The 22973-nt window shown below is 37.9% G+C and overlaps 1 pseudogene across 1 annotated transcript; it reads right to left on the bottom strand.

Moving 5' to 3' along the window:
* Window positions 1–21435: 21435 nt before the first annotated feature.
* LOC116894314 lies at window positions 21436–22655 on the bottom strand (annotated as a pseudogene). Its single transcript, XR_004387022.1, has one exon. The product of XR_004387022.1 is annotated as a glyceraldehyde-3-phosphate dehydrogenase-like (transcript).
* Between the last annotated feature and the right edge of the window lie 318 nt (window positions 22656–22973).

Below are 22973 nucleotides of genomic sequence, written 5' to 3'. Positions count from 1 at the left end.
GCAACGAGATGGAAAAGTCCATTGGTTAACAAATGTGTACATAACTAAATAGTTAAATTATAATTGTAGATAACATAATTTATTTTTTATATTTTTATGAAGAAAAACTTATGTGAAGTTTGAAAGGCCTCCTTCTTCTGTGGAAGTCAGAATAAAATACCTTCTACTTTTCAGAGACAAAGTAAGACAAAGGGAGGAAAAACATTTAGATATTTGAAATCCTACATAAATAAATATTTCCTCAAAAACAAATAACAATCAGTACTCGCTTCAATAAAACAAGGACACCTCTCAGAGTCATCAACAGCTCATTCAGGGAGACTGATTTCAAAAGAGTTACTTATTTATAAAATTGAACATTACTCTTGAAAAACAAGTGATTGCAAGGAACTGAGTTTAAAAAGCTATAAAAGACTCCCCTTAACTTAGTTTAAGTGATTAAGCATCTAAGGGGGGGGAAGAAAACATGTACAAACAAAGTCAAAAAGACAATTCAGATGATATTTTTATTTGTTTTGGGTGTGTATTTGGAAGTCAACTGTAGTTATTTAGTCGATCAGTAATCCAGCTAGCTCACTGTCTATGCTTCTGTGTGCTCAGGATGGAGTCCTGGCATGGCCTGCCCCTCTGCACAGTGCTGCAGAGAGACTGGCAAGCAAGAAATCTAAACACTCTGTAAAATGCAAATAGTGCTCAGGAGAGAAATTTTCACAGTTCTCATTAAATTATATGTCATACAGTTGTTTATCTAGAGGAAAATAAAGCAAATCAAAAATGAGATAAAATAAATAGAAGGGGGATATAAGAATCAAAGTCTAAATTAAACCCGTAAGACAGTTTGCCTTGATTTAATATCCAATACAATTTCCAAACACGAAGCTACAAACTGAACTTAGCATAATTTTTTTTTATTTTACTCAGAGTTTTACGAAGATTACTGCTAATTGTGATATTGATGGGTTCCACATTCTATTAACTACTGCACCAAGAAGAGGATCAAGGAAACCTCATGAACAATATAAGGGAAAAAATTTAAAGAGCAATTTGGGTATAGAAATTCTGAAATTAATTTATAAGTGGTATGAAAAAGATTTCTTCCAGAATGGAGCAAACAGGTCAATTGAATGTCTACATGACAGAATTTATCTGCAAATGCAGAGACAGGAATTATTTTTCACTGCTAACAATTATCTGCAGCTTATAACGTTGTAGAGTATCTTAACAACCATGAAGGGTATGAAGTATACAATATTCAAACTGAAGTAGTTGAGAAAATATTACATGTAATGCAAGCCTCAAAGCTTCTGTATAAGTTCCGAACAACCTTTTAAATTTAGTGTAATTTGGTATATGATGCTATTACTCTTCTAATATAAAGGAACTTTGACTCTACTGATGGCATGAAAAAATGGGAAGAAAAGAGGACGAAGGCAATCTCCTATTAGATAGATAGATAGATAGATAGATAGATAGATAGATAGATAGATAGACTACAAGAACTACAACTACAAGAAGACAATTATCAAAACTCTTTGCTCAAGTGTATTATGTATTAAATATATCTTTCCACCTTGAAAAATCACCTGCACTATAGGAGTATCCACTTAAAATGTGATGGGCACAACATAGAAAGGAGAGGTTCTATGTACAGAAGGTCAGATATCGCATCATAACTAAGTTTTGTAGGTATTTCCAGGAACATGGTATCTCCAAATGTGAAAAGCCTGAAAATCCATTAATTATCCCTCTGAAATGTGGTCATTTCTCTATGACATCCCTAGGAGAAAATCACTTGCCTCACTTGAAACCTTCTATGAAGAGAAACATGGTGATTTCTCCCTCCAGACTGACCCTGTTTCCTTATATTTGACTTTTGGTCCTTTTTGCTCTCTAAGCTCTTCTTCTCTAATGTGAGTTTAAGTTTGATGTCAATAGTCTCAATATCCAGGGTTATTTTCTCAAAGGAGAAATGTAAAACCAAGTCAGCCACAAACTTCTTTCTACAGTGATGTTCTGCCTGCAAGATATCCTAGGGTAATGGTGGCACAAAACTAATGGAACGACAACCAACAACCCATTCCACAAGATGTAACTTCTAGGCAACACTGCTTAGGTGACCAAGAACTTCAGATTAGGTGGCCCAGGAACATAGAGTAAAACCAAATACTGCTTGTCTAAAAAAAGAAAAGGGGGGGTAGAGTGAGAAAACTACTCCTAATGACAGTCTGCTATACTCATAGATCAGTGCCTTGTTCAGCCATCATCAGAGAAACTTCCTCCTGCAGCAGATGGGAAAAATAACAGAGATAGCTAGACATTATACAGAGAGTGAGAAACTTTGAAACACTCCACCATAAATTGGACGTCTCCATCAAACCCCTCCGCTCAGAGCTCAGGTAATCTTACAGAAAAGGGGATGGAAAGAGTGTAAGAGTCGGAGGGGATGGACAACACAAAAAAATCAAGGCCCTAAATTAATATAAGAGCTACTGCAGGGGTTCTCAACCTTCCTAAAACTCTGAGACTTTAATGAAGTTCGTTGTGTTGTGTTGACCCCAACTGTGAAATTATTTTTGTTGCAATCTCAGAACTGGAATTTGCTACTGTTATAAACCATAATGTAAATATCTGTGTTTTCTGAGGGTCTTAGGTGACCCCTCTGATAGGATTTTGGCCCTCAAAGGGGTTGTGATCCACAGTTTGATAATCATTGCAAGTGAATAGTTTCATAACCAGTAGTATTAGGGCAGTATAAATGAAACTTGGTTGATTATTTTTAAAAAAATAAAAATCAGAACTATTCTGTTTTAGTAAAGTTACAATAGTGGTAGTCGCTTCTCTTCTAACATTTATGGTCTCACTGGTAGTTGGGTACATTTCTATTACCAGGCACCGTTTACCTCCTTTAGAATGACCTTTAAGTCCATCTTGGTAGCTGCTGGTTACTGCCAAGGTATGAGTGCTATTATTTACCTTTGTGGATACCTTGCCTTGCTGGTCATTGGAGTTCGTATGCATCATAACTGTTCCAATGATTGCTTCCCTCCATTGACTGCTTGCGTAGCATCTATGGCACTATGAATGTTAGACTGAAGGAAGGCGACTTTCCAGTTAGATCCAAATGAAACCACAACTAGATACAAAGATTAAGTGATCACAGGGAGCCCATTCCTAATTGATACACCTACAGGACAATTTTTACACCTAAGGTTCAGGGACCATCACAGAAGAGATGACAGAAAGACTATAATCCAGAAGACCAGGAGGTTTGCTGTGAGATTATGTCTCCTAGAAATGACAGGGACACACTCCCATGATATGGCTCAATATGATTCAATACATTCAATGTGGCTGCTAGAACAATGGCAATACCAATAGACATGCTAATGAGGAAAGAATTCTCACAGGCCATGCTCCTTGAGAAAGATCTACAGGTAACTAAGATCTGCTGAGGGAGGAAGACTTAGTCTCTACCAGGGAAGAGACCCCTAATGGTTATCTGACACCAAGTGGACATCTCTGAAACCATATACACACAAGCAACACTAAACTAACTCAGCAGCCTCTGTGTGTGTGTGTGTGTGTGTGTGTGTGTGTGTGTGTATGTGTGTGTGAAGTGAGGCAATCAATTTGAGAGTAAGTGAAGCAGGGAAGAACATGGGAAGAGATGAGGAATTGGAGAGAGGAAATGGAAAAGGAACTGATGTAATTATATTTTAATAAAAGTAAATAATATCACATGTTAAAAGGAAGAAGGCACAAGGTTGGGAGAATTGGGAAGTAGATCTAAGAGGATTTGGGGGATTTACTAGGGATACAAATGATAAAAAATGCATGTCATGACATTCTCAAATAATTACTAAAGTTATGTTTAAAAAGACAACAGGAAATAAATCTCGTGAAAAGTATAAAAGCAAAACAATGACAAAAACAACAGTGAATTACTTGGTTTTAAGTAGATTTTGTTTTATACTGTTAATATATAACTACAGAATGTAATATAATAAATTATATTACGTGTTAAAAAACAGAGTGAAAAACAGAAATGACACGTGGTCGAATTGGGGTAACTGAAAGAAAATGTGTCTTTTGGAGAGGTCCATTGATGTATAAGTTTGGAATTAGGGTACATTTGAAAGGAGATTTTAAAAGAAAGAGATCTGTTTCACAATATAGCAACAGCAGATCAAGGAAGAGGTCACAAGGCAAAGGGTATTTGAGAGTTACAGATGCAGAAAAAAACAAAGCAATGTTGATATGTGTAAATGAAACTTTCATTCTCTTATTGTAATTGTTGTCTGAGAGGCCTAGTCCTGGAAGCTTCTAGCTTCTATATGATCTAATATAGTCCTAGAATGTTTTCAGCCTCTGAGACTTACTGCTGAATAAGCTCGCCTTTTCTATTCCTTCTGTGAGCTCTGACTCATTTGTTCAACTCAGCTGTTCTGATTCAAACTCCTTTCCCAGTGGACTTCCTCAAACTGGCTTTTCTCTTGGCCTCTGAATTGCTCTGCTTAGCCTCAGACTACTTCTAGAAATCTCACCTAGTTTTCTGTCTCCTTCTCATTCTCATGCTGGTTCTTCTGTCTTGTATCTAGCTTGTTCTCTCTTCAATCTGTCTCTGTAAAACTCTCTCTGCAAAACTGCCTCCTTCTCCCTCTCTGTGCTGCTCTACTCTCCCTCTCAACTCTACTGTACAGCTCCCTATAAACTCTACTGTATTTCCATGCTGCTGGTGTCTCCCTTAAATAGCTTCCCTTTCCACTCTTGTCCCCTGAGAGTTGGGCATATCCTATTCTGTCAAATCTTTCTCTGATTTGTCACTTTGTCTGCCACTCAATTAGACATCACTTTAAAACATGGGTGCTTCGTCCTACAAAATAACTTTCCCTTCATTGTTTGAGTTTAAAGGTGTGTGCTCAGGGTTGAGCTACACCCTTACTAGAAACGGGTTCAAACATCTGCAACAGGTATGGACCTGAGGAAAGCAAAGGATGCCTACAGCCAAGGTACAGTAGGAACTAGCTGAAGACTCCAAGGATATATTCAACTTGTGGATGGACAGATACCGGTGAGTTTTAGGAAAGGGCTTTTGATAGAAATATGCAGAAATAAACCAAGTGTCCTTTTATCATAAAACCTAGGAGTAAGGCTAAACTGCTTGTTTTTGGATTGGGATTTGGTTTAGAGTTGGTTTTAGGTTTCATTTGGTTTTGGGTTTTCATTTGGGGTTTTGGTGGTGGTGATGGTGAAGGTGGTGGTGGTGGTGGTGGTGGTGGTGGTGGTGGTGAAGTTGGTGGTGGTGGTGGTGGTGGAAGGTGGTGGTGGTGGTGGTGGTGATGCAGGAAAGTGGTGATGGTGATGGTGGCGGAGGAGGTGGTGGTGGTGGAGGAGGTGGTGGTGGTGGTGATGGTGGTAGTGAAGGTGGTGGTGGTGGTGGTGGTGGTGGTGTGTGTGTGTGTGTGTGTGTGTGTGTGTGTGTGTGTGTTTAAGGGAAACAGGAGGAGTTGATCTGGAGGAGAGGAGAAGAGAGGTGTGGGGAGAGGCTAGGAGGAGTTAAGGGAGGGAAACATGGAGTCAGGATATAATATATGAAAAAGGAATAAAGGTTTCAAAAAAGCAGGATGCTTATAAGAAAATTATTACACTTCTAGAAGTTTCAAATGCTTCATTTTAATAATTTGATTGCTTTTGTGAGGTCTAAAATTTCATGAGTCATTCAGTTCCACAGAGACTTCATCTCATTTATTTCTTTCAAAGCACTTTCAAATTGTATCAAAGGGAGTTCTATTCACAGAGGATCATTTAGAAAGCAGGTAATGAAGTGATAAGAATTAAAGTGCTCTCTTATGGGCTGAAACTCTGAGGTGGAGGTGAAGAAAATGAATGCTCAATTTCTCAACAGGTATAAAAATCACATTGGAAAAGAAGGTTTGGAAGTCAGTTGTCCATATAACAAATTGCGAAATACGGTTCTTTCAATACTTTCATTGATGTTTTAAAAGTTTTCTTTTTTTGGAAATAGGAAACAAAGCTTGTGGGTTTGACATTAAATAAAGAAACAACTTTTTCTTCTGTGAAAATTTTTATTAGTGAATAAAGCATAAGATTAGTAAGGTCAGTGACTATTTTAATGACTAACTTTTCAATTTCGCGTAAAACAAGAAGTGTCACAATACTAAATCCTATTTATTTAACAGTATTCAAAGTCAAAAGGAAAGCACACATTAACTGTCAAAATATAGGGAGAGAAAGAGTTCTCTAGGAAAATCCTGGTATCATTCTATTTCTCTCTGCATTATTTTCCTAAAATTGGAAAAATATGAAAATTTTCACTATCCTCAACCCTGATGTCATAGTAGAACATTGTGATGTTTTATTTTTCCCTTTGCTGCAGCTAAATACCTGTCAGAAGGCGAATTAACCCATGGACAGTTTACTTTGATTCACAGTTCTGAGGGATGAGGTTCATCACGGCTGGGAAGGAATCATGACTTCAGATGCTCGTTCCATGGTACAGACAAGGAAGCAAAGAACAAAGAAACCCACTGCTCAGCTGATTTCACGTTTTTTCTACTTGTACTCAGTCAGAGTCCCCAGTCCATGGAATGGCACTGCCCATATTTAGGGTGAACCTTCTTTCCTCAGCCCTCTTTAGAAATGACCTCACTAACAGGACCAGAGGCTGTCTCCTGAGGGAATTCTAAATCCAGCATGCTGGCAAGGGGCTTAACCAGCATTGATGGTATTCACCAGAAATCTCAAGGTGGGAGTGAAAATCAATCACCAATGAGATTAATTCCTCATTACTTCATAAGTAATACAGTAATTAAAAAAAGTTCCACTGGGCCATCTCAGCTATACAGACGTAGAAATGTCATATCATCTCACAGACTTTCTGATTCATTGACTCAAAAAGCAACTAGAATGATATTTACTTAGAAGGGGTTATATACAGGGCTGACAAGATTGTTTGGCAGGTAAATTTATCCTAAGTTCAATCTCTGGGACCCACATGGTAGAAGAACAGAACTGATTTTCAAAATTCTTTCCTGACTCCCATAATACACCATTACATGTGCTGCCACACAATAGAAAAATAAATAAATAAGTAAATAAATAAATAAAGGTTATACAAACAATTATTGTTCCTTATGTGTCATCCCCTCTATTCTTTTCTCAGTATTTCTGATTTTTCAACAAAATACTTTCCTATAGTAGTAAATACATGCAAGGACACATGGTGAATTTCTATTACTCTGTCTATTTCATTCTCTGATATCTGTCGTTCGAGGCTAATGTGTTTCAACAGGGTGTCCTCATCTGGTGGCACAGTTTTAAGCAGATGCAGGACCATATGATTGCTGAAGAAGGGTTTATGGGCTATTGGCTGTCCAGGGCTCCAATGCAATTTACTACTGTTGACTTGTCATAACTACAGCCAGCTGTCAGAGAGCCACTGCTCCAGACACTAGCTGCTCCTGCAACCATACTTTCTCTACCATGACAGACTGTGCCTTCCCTTACTGTGTCTCCCTTTAGTTGCATCTTTCATGTATTTTTATCACACCGAGGAGACAAGTCACATATCTTTACCTTTCTTCTTCATTTCATTTTCTAGGACAAGAAAAATTGTCCTTCACTCAAGATTGAACCTTCTATATACTTCTCCCATGCATTGTTCAACATCTCAGAATGTAGAATGACTTATCAATTTTTATAATTTTAAGTTTGATTCTGTGGTCTCTCACTATTACTTTTAAGTTGTTTATGTTAAACATTGTGAAAGAGGACGGGTTAAATAGAATCACTATGTAATTAAGTTAAATGTATAATATTAGTAAGAAATCAGAAATTCTAATAAATGGAAAATATATAGAACTTGGAAAATCAAGATCAAATGTTAAGCCTTCAGCAATCCTAGTCTCTCTGACTCATTTAATTAAAGAACAAGAGATGTCAGGGGCCATATATAAGTACAATAATGTCCATTTAGATATTTCATAGAAAAATACATGAAATCAAGATATACCTTCCTTAGAAATATGCTTCCAATTTGAGCTAGATTTTAATTGGTTCTACTTGGTCTGCTAAACTTCTGTAATTATGAAAACATATTTAATATATGTTTATATTATAAACTTTTGGAAACAGAGATATTAATAAAATATCGAAAAGATACAATTTGTGCTTAACTCCACAGTAACCGATATCAGGTTTGAGCCTGGGCTTTTAATATGTCAATAAAAAGCTCATGAATTCTGAGAGTTAAAGTCAGCTGTCAAGTAACAAAATTTCATATCACTATTTGTGGTTGAATTTCTTCATCTGTGAAGAGAGTTAATATGTTCTAAAATGTAAAGTTTATGGTCTCGGTAGGCACGAAGCCATGAGCCAGATTTAGCTTTTCAGCTCTACATAATTGATTTGTCCATACCCCTATTAGATATTTCAGGAACTTTATATTCATAATGTTATTATCTCAACTTAATGAACTAGCCCTTACTTTCGAGATGAAAATCAAGTGAAAGTTACATCATGACACACACTAAGTTCAGCTGTTCTGTGACAGATGTCTAATAAGGAAGCAGGCGGCATTCCACACCTGGGGAGCCATTTATCACCTGCTATGTCTGGAGGAGACTTGTCTCTTGAAAACCACAAATTCTAAGAGTGCCACATGTTGAGGACCATCTGCTCACAGGCCTGGTAAATTGTTGCCCAAAGTTAAAAAGCTGTGCGGCTTCTGTCCAGCAAGCCACGAATAGCTGAGGGATTATTTTTTTTCAATTTATTTTTCTTTACCCAAGTACCTGCCAACAACTCTTTAGAGTCTACAAATGTCACACAATAAGCATGGAATAATAACAAATGAAAAAATAGTGCACATATCTGCCAAGTTTCAGTTTTAACATGGAAAAGCTGCCCAAAGTTTCTCTGCTCTAGGATTTGCTACTTTGTAAACATTCTTTCTTTCTTTTGTCCCTAGAAAATAACATTCTGTTGAATGAAATCCCCTGGCCAGGGACAGGCAAGCAAATATAACTGGAGAAAAATATGTAGAGTTCCCTGCACTAAGCAAAAAAGTCTCTGTAGCCTTTCATTTCATTGGAGCATTAAGAAAAAATTAAATGTTCTGTACCTCTAGGAGCAGAAAACATTGCAAAACCCATTTAAATTGAGCGCTAATCCCCAAGTTAAAATAAAATGCACTATGTATTTAATTGTAGATATGCTATTAAACAATATGAGGAACATTTACAAGCTGGAAGGAATAGGATATGGCAAGGAAATTCTTTCCAACCTTCACTTGACTCCAGTGTTATTATTTGAGCAAAACTGCTTAGCATAACAAGTCATTTTAAAGTAATTTAAATGTACTTTGATCTGAAATTTTAATGTATACTTAAAATTGTCATGATTCCTTTCAAACTTTCTATGTCTGAAAAAAAGAAGCATAATCAGGATTAATACTTATAAGCCCTTGAAGGGAATAGGGCAACATCAGGTACCAACATCTTAGAGATCGTGGGCCATGACTAAATCTATAGACTGTACCATAGTTCACAGAACCTTACGGATGGAATCTGAGGAGGAATTAATGACAAAAGTTCAAGTTTTATAACTGACATAAGATTGAAAAGGATCAATTCAATGTTTGATATTCTCAGTAAACATAAAAACATAAGCATAGAATAGGAAACATCTACAAAATAATTCAAGAATTGTGCCTAACACATTTCAGATTTCTGAACTTTTTGTGTCCTCTCATCTTCAGCAAACACTAGAATGTGCATGCATTCTTTTAAAACATGTTATCTGGTATTTGGATAACAAATTATAATTTCAATCTTTTAAAACCATATAATTCAAATGTTATTTGGGAGGACTCTAGTCACTACACAGTTGGTGGAGTGTGGTTTTACAACCCAAAGATAAAGAGAATCCATAAATGTTAAAGATAATCCAGCTAGGAGCCTGATGGTATGAATGGAAATGCCTTAATGCCTGTCACTCTGTAGGACACAGTGTAAGGAACAGATAATGGAGGCAAAGGATCTTCTCTGTTCTTCATTCCCCAAGAACTCTAGTGTGTTCTCTTCTGTGATGAACTCTGCCATTACCTATGGAAAGTGAATGAAGTTCTGTGTGAGTGTGTGTAGTTGTCATGAACACGGCCATTTCAAGGACATCAATTCTTTAGATTCATAGGAATGATCAAGCCTTTCCCTGGTCAGAGGATGGATGCTGACAAATAGTTGATCTTTACCTGAAAACAGTGTTGCAGAAAGTATTGACCTCAGCTTCCTCATCCTCGTTGACTGCATGGTAAGACCAGCCAGAGTTGGCTCTCCTACAGAGAATCTCTCACTGATATTAGCTGACCTGCATTTTTATTCGTGAAGTATATAATAAACAGAGTGAGTTTATAGCCTGCTAGTGGTACATTTCCATACAAATACACTACCCACCTGATTCCAGCTTTGTGTTAATTTTGTCACTTTCTTTTTATTGCTATTTTAATGATTTACTTTTAAGACTATATTATAATTTACATTTTCTCCTTTTTGCATCCTTCTTCCAAATCCTCTGATATATCTTATCTTGTTTTCTTTCAAATTCAAGTCTTCTTTGATCATCAATAGTGTTGTGTGTGTGAGAGAGATAAATACATAAATAAAATCTATACTTATGGGTATAGCTTCTGGCATTCCTAGGAGACACAATCTTGTAGCAAACTGCTTGGTCCTCCGGCTCCTACATTCTTTCTGCCTCCTCTTCTGCAATGATCCCTGAACCTTAGGGACAGGAGTTACATTATAGAGATGTCTATTGAGACTGTACAACTCTGCATTTTGATTGTTTGCTATTTACTGTAATAGTCTCTATTACAAAGGGAAGTGAAGGCTACAATTATGTGAAGCTCCAGAACAAAAACAAGGACTAACACCAAAAGACCAAAAGCTGAAATCAATAAAATAGAAACAAAAACAAAACAAAATGAAGTGTTGGTTCATTGGGAAAATCAATAAAGTTGACAAACCCCCAGCCAAATTACCTGCAAGGTAGAGAGAACAGAACTAAATGAATAAAATTAGAGAAGAAACCAGAGACAAAACAAAAGACATTGAGAAAACCCAAAGAATACTAAGAATATAGTGCAAAAACCTATAGAGCATAAAATTAGAAAATCTAAAATAAATGAATAGTTTTCTCTATACATACCACCCACCAAAGTTAAATCAAGATCAGGTAATCAGTTTAAATAGACCTATAACCTCTAATGAAATAGAAGCAGTAATTAAAAGTCTACCATCTACAAAAAGCCCAGAGCATGATAGTTTTGATATAGAACTCTACCAGATTTTCAAAGAAAAATTGATGTCAATATTCCTCTAACTATTCAACAAAATAGAAACAGAACTAACATCACCCCATTCATTTTATAAGGCCACAGTTATCCTGATATCTAAACCACATACAACAAACAGTACTTTGATAATAATTTTACTTACATACATGCAAAAATTCTCAATAAAAATACATGGCAAACCAAATACAAGGAAACATCAAAAAAGATTACCCACCACAATCAAGTAGGTTTCATCCAGAGATGAAAGAATGGCTCAACATGTACAAATAGATCAAAGTATTACTTCATATAAATAAATTGAAAGAAAAACTACATGATCATTACATTAAATGTAGACAAATTCATTGAAAGAATCCAACAGTCCTTTGTGATAACAAGGAGTACATAATAAAGGTACTTTACAGCAAACCCTCGCCCAATTTCAACCTAATGGAGAGAAACTCAAATCAATTCCTTTAAATCATAAATAAGACAAGGTTGTATACTTTCTCAATACCTGTTCAATATGATATGTAGTCTTGCCTAGAGCAATAAGACAACCAAAGAAGATCAAGGGGATACAAACTAGAAAGGAAGATGTCTAAGGATCTTTGTTAGTAGATGATATGATAGCGCATATAAGTGACCCTAAAAATTCTACTACAAATTCCTACAGCTGATAAACACTCTCAGTAAAGTGACTGGAAACAATGAAGTCAAGAAATCAATAGCCTTCCTATGTATAAATGACAAACAGATTGAGGAAAACATTGTGGAAACAGCATTCATTATGATAGCCTCAAATAATATAAACTATCTTGGGGTAACTCTAGCCAAGTAAAAGACTTAGATTGTAAAAACGTTGTCTTTGAAGAAAGAAATTGAAGAAGCAATACCACAAGAAGAAAAGAACTCCCATGTTCATAGCTCACTAGGATTAATATAGTAAGAATGGCCATCCTACTAAGGACAATCTACAAATTCAGCACAACCCTCCACAGACCTTAAAAGAACAATTTTAAGCTTCATATGGAAATATAAAAGATTAAGAATAGCTAAAACATTCCCAAATAATAAAATAAATACTGAAAGCATCACTATCCCCAGCCTACAATTGTACCTCAGAGTAATAATAGTAAAAACAGTATAAAAGCAAACATGTTGGTCAGTAGAGTTGAACATAAATCAACACACCTATGGATACCTGACTGTATTTGAAGAAGCCAGAAGTAACTTGATAAAAAAAAATAACATTTTCAGCAAATGGCGCTGACAAAATCGAATGGCTAAAACCCATATACAATGACTCTGATAGACGAGAAAGTGGATCTTAAATTCCTTGGCTCAGGAAAAGACTTTCAGAACAGAACACCATTTGCACAGACACTAACAACAATCAATGAATTGACCTCATGAAATTGACCAACATGAAAGATGAACTCCTGCAACTGTGGTACAGAGATTGTGGGACTGACCAACCAATACGAGGTTAGATTTAAAGCCCATTCCATGAAATGGAGCTCCTTCCAACACTGCTTGGCTGACCAAGAGGCTGAGACTAGTTAGGCAAAGGACCTAGGAGGAAACCTTACACTACTTTTCTGCTAAAGGCACACAGCCATAAAAATGACTCTTAATGATATTCTGCTACACTCACTCAGCCATCATCTGAGAAGCTTCTGCTTGAAATACATTGGAATACATACAGAGACCCCCACAGTTGAAAAAATGTGAAGAGGGAAAGTCCTTAGAACACCCATCCCTAAATGGAACCTCCCTTCTAGGCCACCATCCTCCAGAGATAGTAGAAAAAATAGATATTAGGATACAGAGGAAGTGGACCTGTTTAGAAATAGTTCTTTGAGGTGATGACAATTTTCACTGTTCTCAGTCCAGTCCACTAGCAAATACTGAACATGAATCAGCAGCTGTAGTCCAATCCACTCAGCAGACACTACACACAGATCAGCAACAGCCGTTCAATCCAGAAGAAACCACAAAGCTTGCCAATCAGTCAGAGTCCATGGAAGCAGCAAGAACCTCACAGGATGTTCTTTAGGGAGCTTCTCTCTGTGAAGTGACCACAAGCAAAGCTCAGCAGCACAGTGTAAGGCAAACAAATACATGCACAGCCTCAGCGAAGACTAGCAAGGCAGAGCAAGGCGAACCAAAGCTCGAGCTCCCATTGTCTGTGAGGTCATCCCTTCACATGTTTGCTATAGCAAAACATCCTTTCCCCTGTGTCTGCTTCAGCAAAACATCACTATAACCTGAGTCTTCAAAGAAACCAGAAATTTCCACTTTAATTCCCTATAGCTCTACCCTTGCCCAAACCTTTAATATTACATACTTACCATCTAAAATTAGCCAAGGACCACTCTAGGCTTTCCAGCATGGAGAATTATTTTTTGTCAAAATACAAATCAATGTAGAGGACATCACTATAAATGAAATGAGTTAGTCACAGAGGATAAAAAATTATGTGATATCACCTATGTTTAGAGCATAAAAATATTGAACTCAGATAAGTAGAAAATGTAATTACCATTAGAGTCCGAGAGTTGAGGCTAGGTACAAATTGCAAGCAATGGTTCAAGCTCTAAGAGAAGGGGAATGATAAACTCTGCCATTGTTGTTAAAGTAACCATAATATATTGTCAATATATGTTGATATCCTGTTTGATAGTAAAGTTCCTTCATTTTAAGAGCCAGTGAATGGGAAATTTATGTAGCTATCGAATAGTTTTATCTTACATTGATTGTAAGCAGGATTGGCGTTAAGACTCTACAATATGCCTCAGGTTTGTTTTCTTCCCTAGAAACTTCTCACTAGTTAATTTAATAAATGTCTGCAGTTCACCTAATAATAGCATTACCATGATTTTGATTAAAATTTATATCTAAATTGAGTTGGTTTCAATTTATAAATAGAAACTGTAAAAGCTAAATATTTGATAAAAATCATTAAAATTTTAAAAATGAGACTGAAGACAAGTTATTTTTTAAGATATCCAAACTGGGTTTGAAACATGATTGATTGATAAATAGAAAGATTTCTGAATAATTGATAAATGGTATAGACAGATATATAGGATAAATATAAAAATTAGGTGATAGGTATATAGATAGATGACAAATATTAAATTAGAAAGATGGACTAAGAACATATTGATATATGATATATCATATAGAAATACAGGAGATAAATATTGTCAGGTAATAGAAAGATATATATTGATAGATGATACACACATACAGATAAATATGGTTGCTATACATAGACATATAACAGGTATGAGAAGATAAATGATACATGATAGAAAAATAAACAACAGAGAAATAGAGATAACTAACAGATTGCACAGATAGATGATAAATGATAGACTAGAAAAGAGAGTTTCTAGAGGCTGGCAGAGCAAGTTCCAGCATATGAGACTAGACAGTTTGGAGGGCAGATGCCCAAAGAGGAAAAAAGAAGCTCTGGTCTGAGAAAGAGAAAGGGACAGAGACAGAGACAGAGACAGAGAGAGAACTTCTTTTCTTTCTGCTCCTTTGTTCAACCTAATCCCCAAGTCAGCACATTGAAAGAAGACCTTGGGGGGTTGGGGATTTAGCTCAGTGGTAGGGCGCTTGCCTAGGAAGCGCAAGGCCCTGGGTTCGGTCCCCAGCTCGAAAAAAAAAAAAAAAAGAAAGAAGTTGTTTTTTTTTTTTTTTTCCCGGAGCTGGGGACTGAACCCAGGGCCTTGCGCCCTAGGCAAGAACTCTACCACTGAGCCAAATCCCCAACCCCAAGACCTTGTTTTCTATTCACTGATTTACATGACAGTCCCCTCACTGACAGACCAGGTAAAACAGAATAGTTCTAAATTCCCTTAATTGAGTGAAATTAATGTTAATAATAATACTTACATATTTTCTTCTCATACACACACGTGTGTGTGTGTTCCTTTTAAACTGTGGTTTTTTTTTTAATCTATTATGTATAATTACCCTTGATGTGTTTGGGACAGAGTATATGAAATATCTATAGAGGTAGCTAATAGAAAATGCTTTGAAGGTATAAAGGACTTTTGAAAGGAGTTATTAGTTATCTCACAAGAAATGAGTCAGCATTTGGAAGTGCTTTGTGTTTACCACGACTAAGGCAGTTCTGCATGGCAACTGGAGACATTTGCTCATTTTTATATGAAAAACCAATTGAGTTGCTGGGCATTTTAGTGGCTCCAAGGGGATGCCCTTTTGTTGAAGATAAGGGTTAGAGTTTCTTTTTTAACATAAAGGAAAGATATCTGCAAATTAAAGGCAAAGAAATGTTTCTATTAAAAAATATTCAAACCCTAATATAAAGAAAAATTCATAGCAGTTCTGAAAAGCAGGGTCAAGCATTTAACTTATATAGGGGTTATTTCTTCTTTCTTTCTTTTTTCTTTTTTTCTCCTATATGTTTGTGATTAAGTTTTAAAATACAGTTTTCCACTCTCTACTTTTACCTGAGATATGTACCTTCCCTGGGAGGGATTCTTTAATGAAAATAACCACACTATGTAAAGCACTATCCTATTGGCCTTCATGAAAATAAAAGTTCTCATAAAACTGTTGCCCACTCCAGTGTCTCAAAGAATATTCCCTGAACTTTGGTTTCTGTCTAGAAAGTTCACCATTTCAAAGTGTGTGTGTGTGTGTGTTTGTGTGTGTGTGTTGTGTGTGTGTGTGTGTGTGTGTGTGTGTGTGTGTGTGTGTGAGTGTGTGTGAGTGTGAGTGTGTGTGTGGGTGTGTGTGTGTGGGTGTGTGTGTGTGTGTGTGTGTGTGTGTGTGTGTTGGGATGTACTATATACATATTCACAAATAACCATAAGACAATACAGGTGCCTATTTTCTCTTCCAGATTGCCTTTTTTTTTATATAAAGATTGAGTTGGGTATTATTGGCTATATGGCATAGTATGAGATTTTGCCAAATTTATTAGCAATATGTCAAAATAAAATTCTGTGTTAAAATGCAGTAGTGAACTTAAACTTGAGTCTTTCTGTGGTGCATACAGCTGAGAATTTTTTTATGGAGCTCTAGAAGGTGGCAGTTGACTCCCTTCCAGGGGTTCAAGGCTACAGACTGATACCATACATGGACTAGAAGCTCTTTGGATTTCAAGGTTTGTCTTCAAACACTGTCATGTTGATTCTTCCCTCTGCAATATGCATAACTCATCTTTAGAATTTTTCACTTTTGCTATCAATACATTACTAATTAATCTAAATTGCTTCTTAAATTTCTCTACCAAAAAAAAAATGTGTGTGTTGTTTCTTCAGTATAGAAATGCAGGTGTTTGGGCAGTAACGAATCTTATGGGTACTGAACTAAGATTTCACTCATTTGACTAATAGACATGAATTCATTTTTCATTTTTATTTTATGCAGCAAATGGAAAATAAAGGATGTAATCTCTCATGACCCCACCCCACCCCCAAGCTTAAGGATCACTGTCAATGCTTGGAGTTTAATCATAAACAACCTGGTCTCTGTCAAATCTATTATAAACTCATCGAATCTCTGATGAGACTAAATAAACATCAAGCCAGATATTTATTTATAGTGAAGCTTTCCAAGGACTTGGCCTGCTAGTCTATAAAATCCCTGGCCGAGAGAGAGCTAAACAGCCAGGCTGTATGATGGACATGATAAACCTTCTTTATTATCACTGACACCATTGCTACTTCTCCTTCTGGACTTTCACAAATCTCAATTTTATTTTTAATTTTTAACTTTAATTTCACAGCCTACTGCATTTCTATTATTACAGGAATATTTTCCTGATCATTTTAGTTTCCATTAGAAATAATGATTGAACAGTAATGGAGTTCAACTGAAAAGACGGATGATGAAAATGGGGCACATATACACAATGAACTTTTACTGGGCTGTTTACAAAGGGAAACTGTGAAGTCTCATGAGAAAATGAAAGGAACTAGAGAGAATTAAGTGAGGTGACCCCACCTCAGTGACATTTTCTCTCACATATACAGATCCTGGCTTTTCATGTTTACTGCACATATATAAAAAAAAAAAAAGTCAAATCTCAATTTCTCCCACATGATCAACTAGAATTTTCTCAACTTTTTCTGAGATTCTTAAGACAATTTCATGTTGTTAAGAAACTAGGAAAATGCAACACTATGATCAGATTATTTCCATCTATTTTCTTTAAACTAAAATTATTTTTAAATCAAAAAAGAATGTAAAAGAAAATACTGGAAAAGAGGAGGGGGGGCAGATGCAGTCCCATCGTGAGGGAGCTGTCAGAGTTTCAGATGGATCCTTTCTGCAGTGACTTACCTTAGTCCTATCTTTTCTCCATTTAAATTCAACTTCCTGCTGTCTCTCTTCCTGCATACATTTTTGGAATTGCGAACTTGTCACTTCTTACTCATCATCTAAATTATTGTGTGTCTCTATATTTTGCAACTTCGTGAGACAGAGTCTCAAGACTCCTTTAATATTTCCCCATTCTGAGATCTAAATTCAAGATTCTAAATGGGGCACAGATGCACAGTGAACATTTACTGGTCTGTTTTAAAAAGTGAGACTGTGAAGTCTCATAAGGAAGAGTCCGTACCCAAGCTTAAACCAGGTTGTGCCGTTAGTAACAGTGTCCCATGTCATAGTCAATGGATAAGCACAAGGCTCAGTCTATGACTTCTTTCATTATTACAACAATCTAAAATGTATGGACTTTTTTTGTCATGAGCCATGGACCACAGTGTCAGCCCCTTCATTATTTTGTCTAATAAACGGTTGTGATTGTGTTAGCTTTGGAGTATCTTTAAGGCCCGTAATTGTATAGCTGTGGTTTTGATAGAGAAGACTTCAGAGAGGTGTTAATAGTCAATCAATACCATGCAGTTTTTATCACTATTGCTCTGTAATACTGCTTGAGTTCAGGGATAGTGATTCCCCCCTGAAGTCCTTTTATTGCTGAGGATAGTTTTAGCTATCCTGGGTTTTTTGTTATTCCAGATGAATTTGCAAATTGTTCTGTCTAACTCTCTGAATAATTGGTTTGGTATTTTGATGGGGATTACATTGAATCTGTAGATCGCTTTTAGTAAAATGGCCATTTTTACTATATTAATCCTGCCAATCCATGAGCATGATATTGGTACAGAGACAGACAGATAGACCAGTGGAATAGAACTGTAGACCCAGAAATGAACCCACCCACCTATGGTCACTTGATTTTTGACAAAGGAGTCAAAACCATCCAATGGAAAAAAGATAGCATTTTCAGCAAATGCCGAATGGCTGAGAAACACCTAAAGAAATGTTCAACATCTTTAGTCATAAGGGAAATGCAAATCAAAACAACCCTGAGATTTCACCTCACACCAGTGAGAATGGCTAAGATCAAAAACTCAGGTGACAGCAAATGCTGGCGAGGATGCGGAGAAAGAGGAACACTCCTCCATTGTTGGTGGGGTTGCAGACTGGTACAACCATTCTGGAAATCAGTCTGGAGGTTTCTCAGAAAATTGGACATTGAACTGCCTGAGGATCCAGCTATACCTCTCTTGGGCATATACCCAAAAGATGCCTCAACATAGAACAAAGACACATTCTCCACTATGTTCATAGCAGCCTTATTTAAAATAGCCAGAAGCTGGAAAGAAACCAGATGCCCTTCAACAGAGGAATGGATACAGAAAATGTGGTACATCTACACAATGGAATATTACTCAGCTATCAAAAACAATGCCTTTATGAAATTCCTAGGCAAATGGATGGAATTGGAAAATATCATCCTGAGTGAGGTAACCCAATCACAGAAAAACACACATGGTATGCACTCATTGATAAGTGGCCATTAGCCCAAATGCTCAAATTACCCTAGATGCACAGAACACATGAAACTCAAGATGGATGATCAAAATGTTAATGTTTCACTCCTTCTTTAAAAGGGGAACAAGAATACCCTTGGGAGGTAATAGGGAGGCAAAGTTTAGAACAGAGGCATAAGGAACACCCATTCAGGGCCTGCCCCACATGTGACCCATACATATTCAGCCACCCAATTAGATAAGATGGATGAAGCAAAGAAGTGCAGGCCGATAGGAACCGGATGTAGATCTCTCCTGAGAGACACAGCCAGAATACAGCAAACACAGAGGCGAATGCCAGCAGCAAACCACTGAACTGAGAACGGGAGCCCCGTTGAAGGAATCAGAGAAAGGACTGAAAGAGCTGAAGGGGCTTGAGACCCCATATGAACAACAGTGCCAACCAACCAGAGCTTGCAGGGACTAAGCCACTACCCAAAGACTATACATGGACTGACCTTGGGCTCCAACTTCATAGGTAGCAAAGAATAGCCTAGTAAGAGCACCAGTGGAAGGGGAAGCCCTTGGTCTTGCCAAGACTGAACACCCAGTGAACGTGATTGTTGGGGGGAGAGTGGTAATGGGGCAGGATGGGGAGGGGAAACCCATAGGAAGAGGAAAGGTGAGGGATTAGGGTGATGTTGCCCCGGAAACCGGGAAGGGGAATAACAATCGAAATGTAAATAAGAAATACTCAAGTTAGTAAAGATAAAAAAAAATAGTCAATCAAAATATTAAAAGTTAACGTTTGAGCTAACGTAACTGTTACATGCTTTTGTATGTATTCATGTACATGAATGGAGTCTCTTGTACCTGCTGTAAGTGTACATGAGCAGACAATAGGTCAACAGAGACAGGGCTACTAATTGAAACTGAAGCTAAGTGACTAAGCTAGACTCACTGATCACCGAGTCCCATAGATCCACCTGCCTTTAGTGCCGGGGTTCAAGTAGATGGCGTGGCACTTGGCTTTTACAAGAGCGCTAGGTATCAAACCCAGGTCCTCACATTTATGCAGCAAGCATTTTACCAACTGAGGCATCTTTACTGCTACATTACATATTTTTATCAATTCATTTCGGGACTCGTTTGTACAGCGTGTTTATTTTTCTCTGAGACAGGGAAATAGGATCCAGCAGAAGTGTTGAAGAATTTTATTTTTTCATACAGGGTTTAAAAACTCTGGCTGTATACTGTGCTTTGCAGATTCTGACAGTTTTGATCTTACAGATAAAGTACAGAACCCAACCACAATTCACTCTCAAGGCTATTTGCCTCCTCGCTCCATCCTCTTCAGCGTTATATGGCTTTGCAAGTAATAAAAGGAAAATGACAGAATCATAAATCCCAAGATTCAGAAAGCCTTTTAAAGGTCACACTGCTCCACATTTTATAACTGCGGTGAATATCTGCTACACCTTATAAATTTGACATTGTTTACTGTGAATTGGTAAAGACTTGTGATCAAACTGCATTCATATCTTGTGCTTGAAATAAAGAATTAGTCCAATACTTTCTTGTCGTTATTATGGAATTGTGTGTGTGTTTTCGTGTGTCTGTGTGTTCACGTGCGTGGGCGCATGCATGTGTGCGTGCGTGCGTGTGTCTGAGTGTGTGTGGTGTACGCCAAAATTCTCATAGCTGGAATATTCAGACCAGACACGATGTCTATCAGGTGACAAAATGATAAATAAAACAGGATATCACAATACAGTAAAAATATCACTTGACAACAAGTAGAATGAATGCTAAAGCGATTCCTGGTAAGCAGGTCCTACCTTTAAAACACTATGCTGAGTAAAAAGACCAGTCACAAATAAACATACACTGTCTACTTTATTTATATTCAGTGTTCACAAAATGAAAATCTAAAGGGAAGTGGAGATAGAAGTGGCCCATCTTTAAAATTAAACTTATAGATTTTAGAGGATATCTAGGTCATTTTATTTTTCCCAATAACTTTATTTTGAACCTCGTTTTTCTGACATATTCAAAGTTAGGAACAGGATCTACATTGCCTTTCCATAGGCCAAAGGACTGGACACAGAATGTGTAGTAAATTTATCCCACTGTGTTTATAGACTAGAGTCTTCTTTAAAACCGTCCTTTAAAATAATTTCACAGACTGGGGAACCATTTCAGTAAATAAAAGTATTTGCTGACCCATTATCGGGATCTAGAGTTCAAATTCCAAGGACTCCTGTGTGATTTTTTTTTTGAGGGTGCAGCGTACTTTATTGATGGTATTCAAGAGAGAAGGGAGGGCTCCCTAGGCCCCTCCTGTTATTATGGGGTCTGGGATGGAATTGTGAGGGAGATGCTCAGTGTTGGGGGCTGAGTTGGGACGGGGACTCCTCGGCAACTGAGGGCCTCTCTCTTGCTCTCAGTATCCTTGCTGGGCAGGGTGGTCCAGGGTTTCTTACTCCTTGGAGGCCATGTAGGCCATGAGGTCCACCACCCTGTTGCTGTAGCTGTATTCATTGTCATACCAGGAAATGAGCTTTACAAAGTTGTCGTTGAGAGCAATGCCAGCCCCAGCATCAAAGGTGGAAGAGTGGGAGTTGCTGTTGAAGTCGCAAGAGACAACCTGGCCCTCAGTGTAGCCCGGGATACCCTTTAGTGGGCCCTCGGACGCCTGCTTCACCACCTTCTTGATGTCATCATACTTGGCAGGTTTCTCCAGGCAGCATGTCAGATCCACAACGGATACATTGGGGGTAGGAACACGGAAGGCCATGCCAGTGAGCTTCCCGTTCAGCTCTTGGATGACCTTGCCCACAGCCTTGGCAGCACCAGTGGATGCAGGGATGATGTTCTGGGCTGCCCCATGGCCATCAGGCCACAGCTTTCCAGAGGGGCCATCCACAGTCTTCTGAGTGGCAGTGATGGCATGGTGTGGTCATGAGCCCTTCCACGATGCCAAAGTTTGTCATGGATGACCTTGGCCAGGGGGGCTAAGCAGTTGGTGGTGCAGGATGCATTGCTGACAATCTTGAGGGAGTTGTCATATTTCTCGTGGTTCACACCCATCACAAACATAGGGGCATCAGCGGAAGGGGCAGAGATGATGACCCTTTTGGCCCCACCCTTCAGGTGAGCCCCAGCCTTCTCCATGGTAGTGAAGACGCCAGTAGACTCCACAACATACTCAGCACCAGCGTCACCCCATTTGATGTTAGCGGGATCTCGCTCCTGGAAGATGGTGATGGCCTTCCCGTTGATGACAAGCTTCCCATTCTCAGCCTTGACTGTGCCGTTGAACTTGCCATAGATAGTCATACTGGAACATATAGACCATGTAGTTGAGGTCAATGAAGGGGTCGTTGATGGCAACAATCTGCACTTTGTCAGAAGAGAAGGCAGCCCTGGTAACCAGGCGCCTATACGGCCAAATCCGTTCCCACCGACCTTCACCATCTTGTCTATGAGACGAGGCTGGCACTGCACAAGAAGATGCGGCTGTCTCTGGAACAGGGAGGAGCAGAGAGCCGTGATTTTTAATTTACAATTTGACACAACCTGAAATCGCCTATAAAGTGGGTCTCAGTACAGAATTGTGTAGTTTGGGGTGACCTGCAGGCATTTCTATATGGGATTTCTTAATTACATCCAGTTGAATGTATATGCACCTACATGGGGGTGGACCTGTGTTTGCGGTGCACATGGAGACAGAATAGAATGCACTGTGCCTGATTGGACCGATTGGTGGCCATGGAGCCCCAGTAGTCCTTCTTTTCTCCCTTTTCCCAGTG

Source organism: Rattus rattus, chromosome 2, assembly GCF_011064425.1.
Source record: "Rattus rattus isolate New Zealand chromosome 2, Rrattus_CSIRO_v1, whole genome shotgun sequence".
Classification (NCBI taxonomy): domain Eukaryota; kingdom Metazoa; phylum Chordata; class Mammalia; order Rodentia; family Muridae; genus Rattus; species Rattus rattus.
This window is presented reverse-complemented; position numbering and strand designations above follow the sequence as displayed.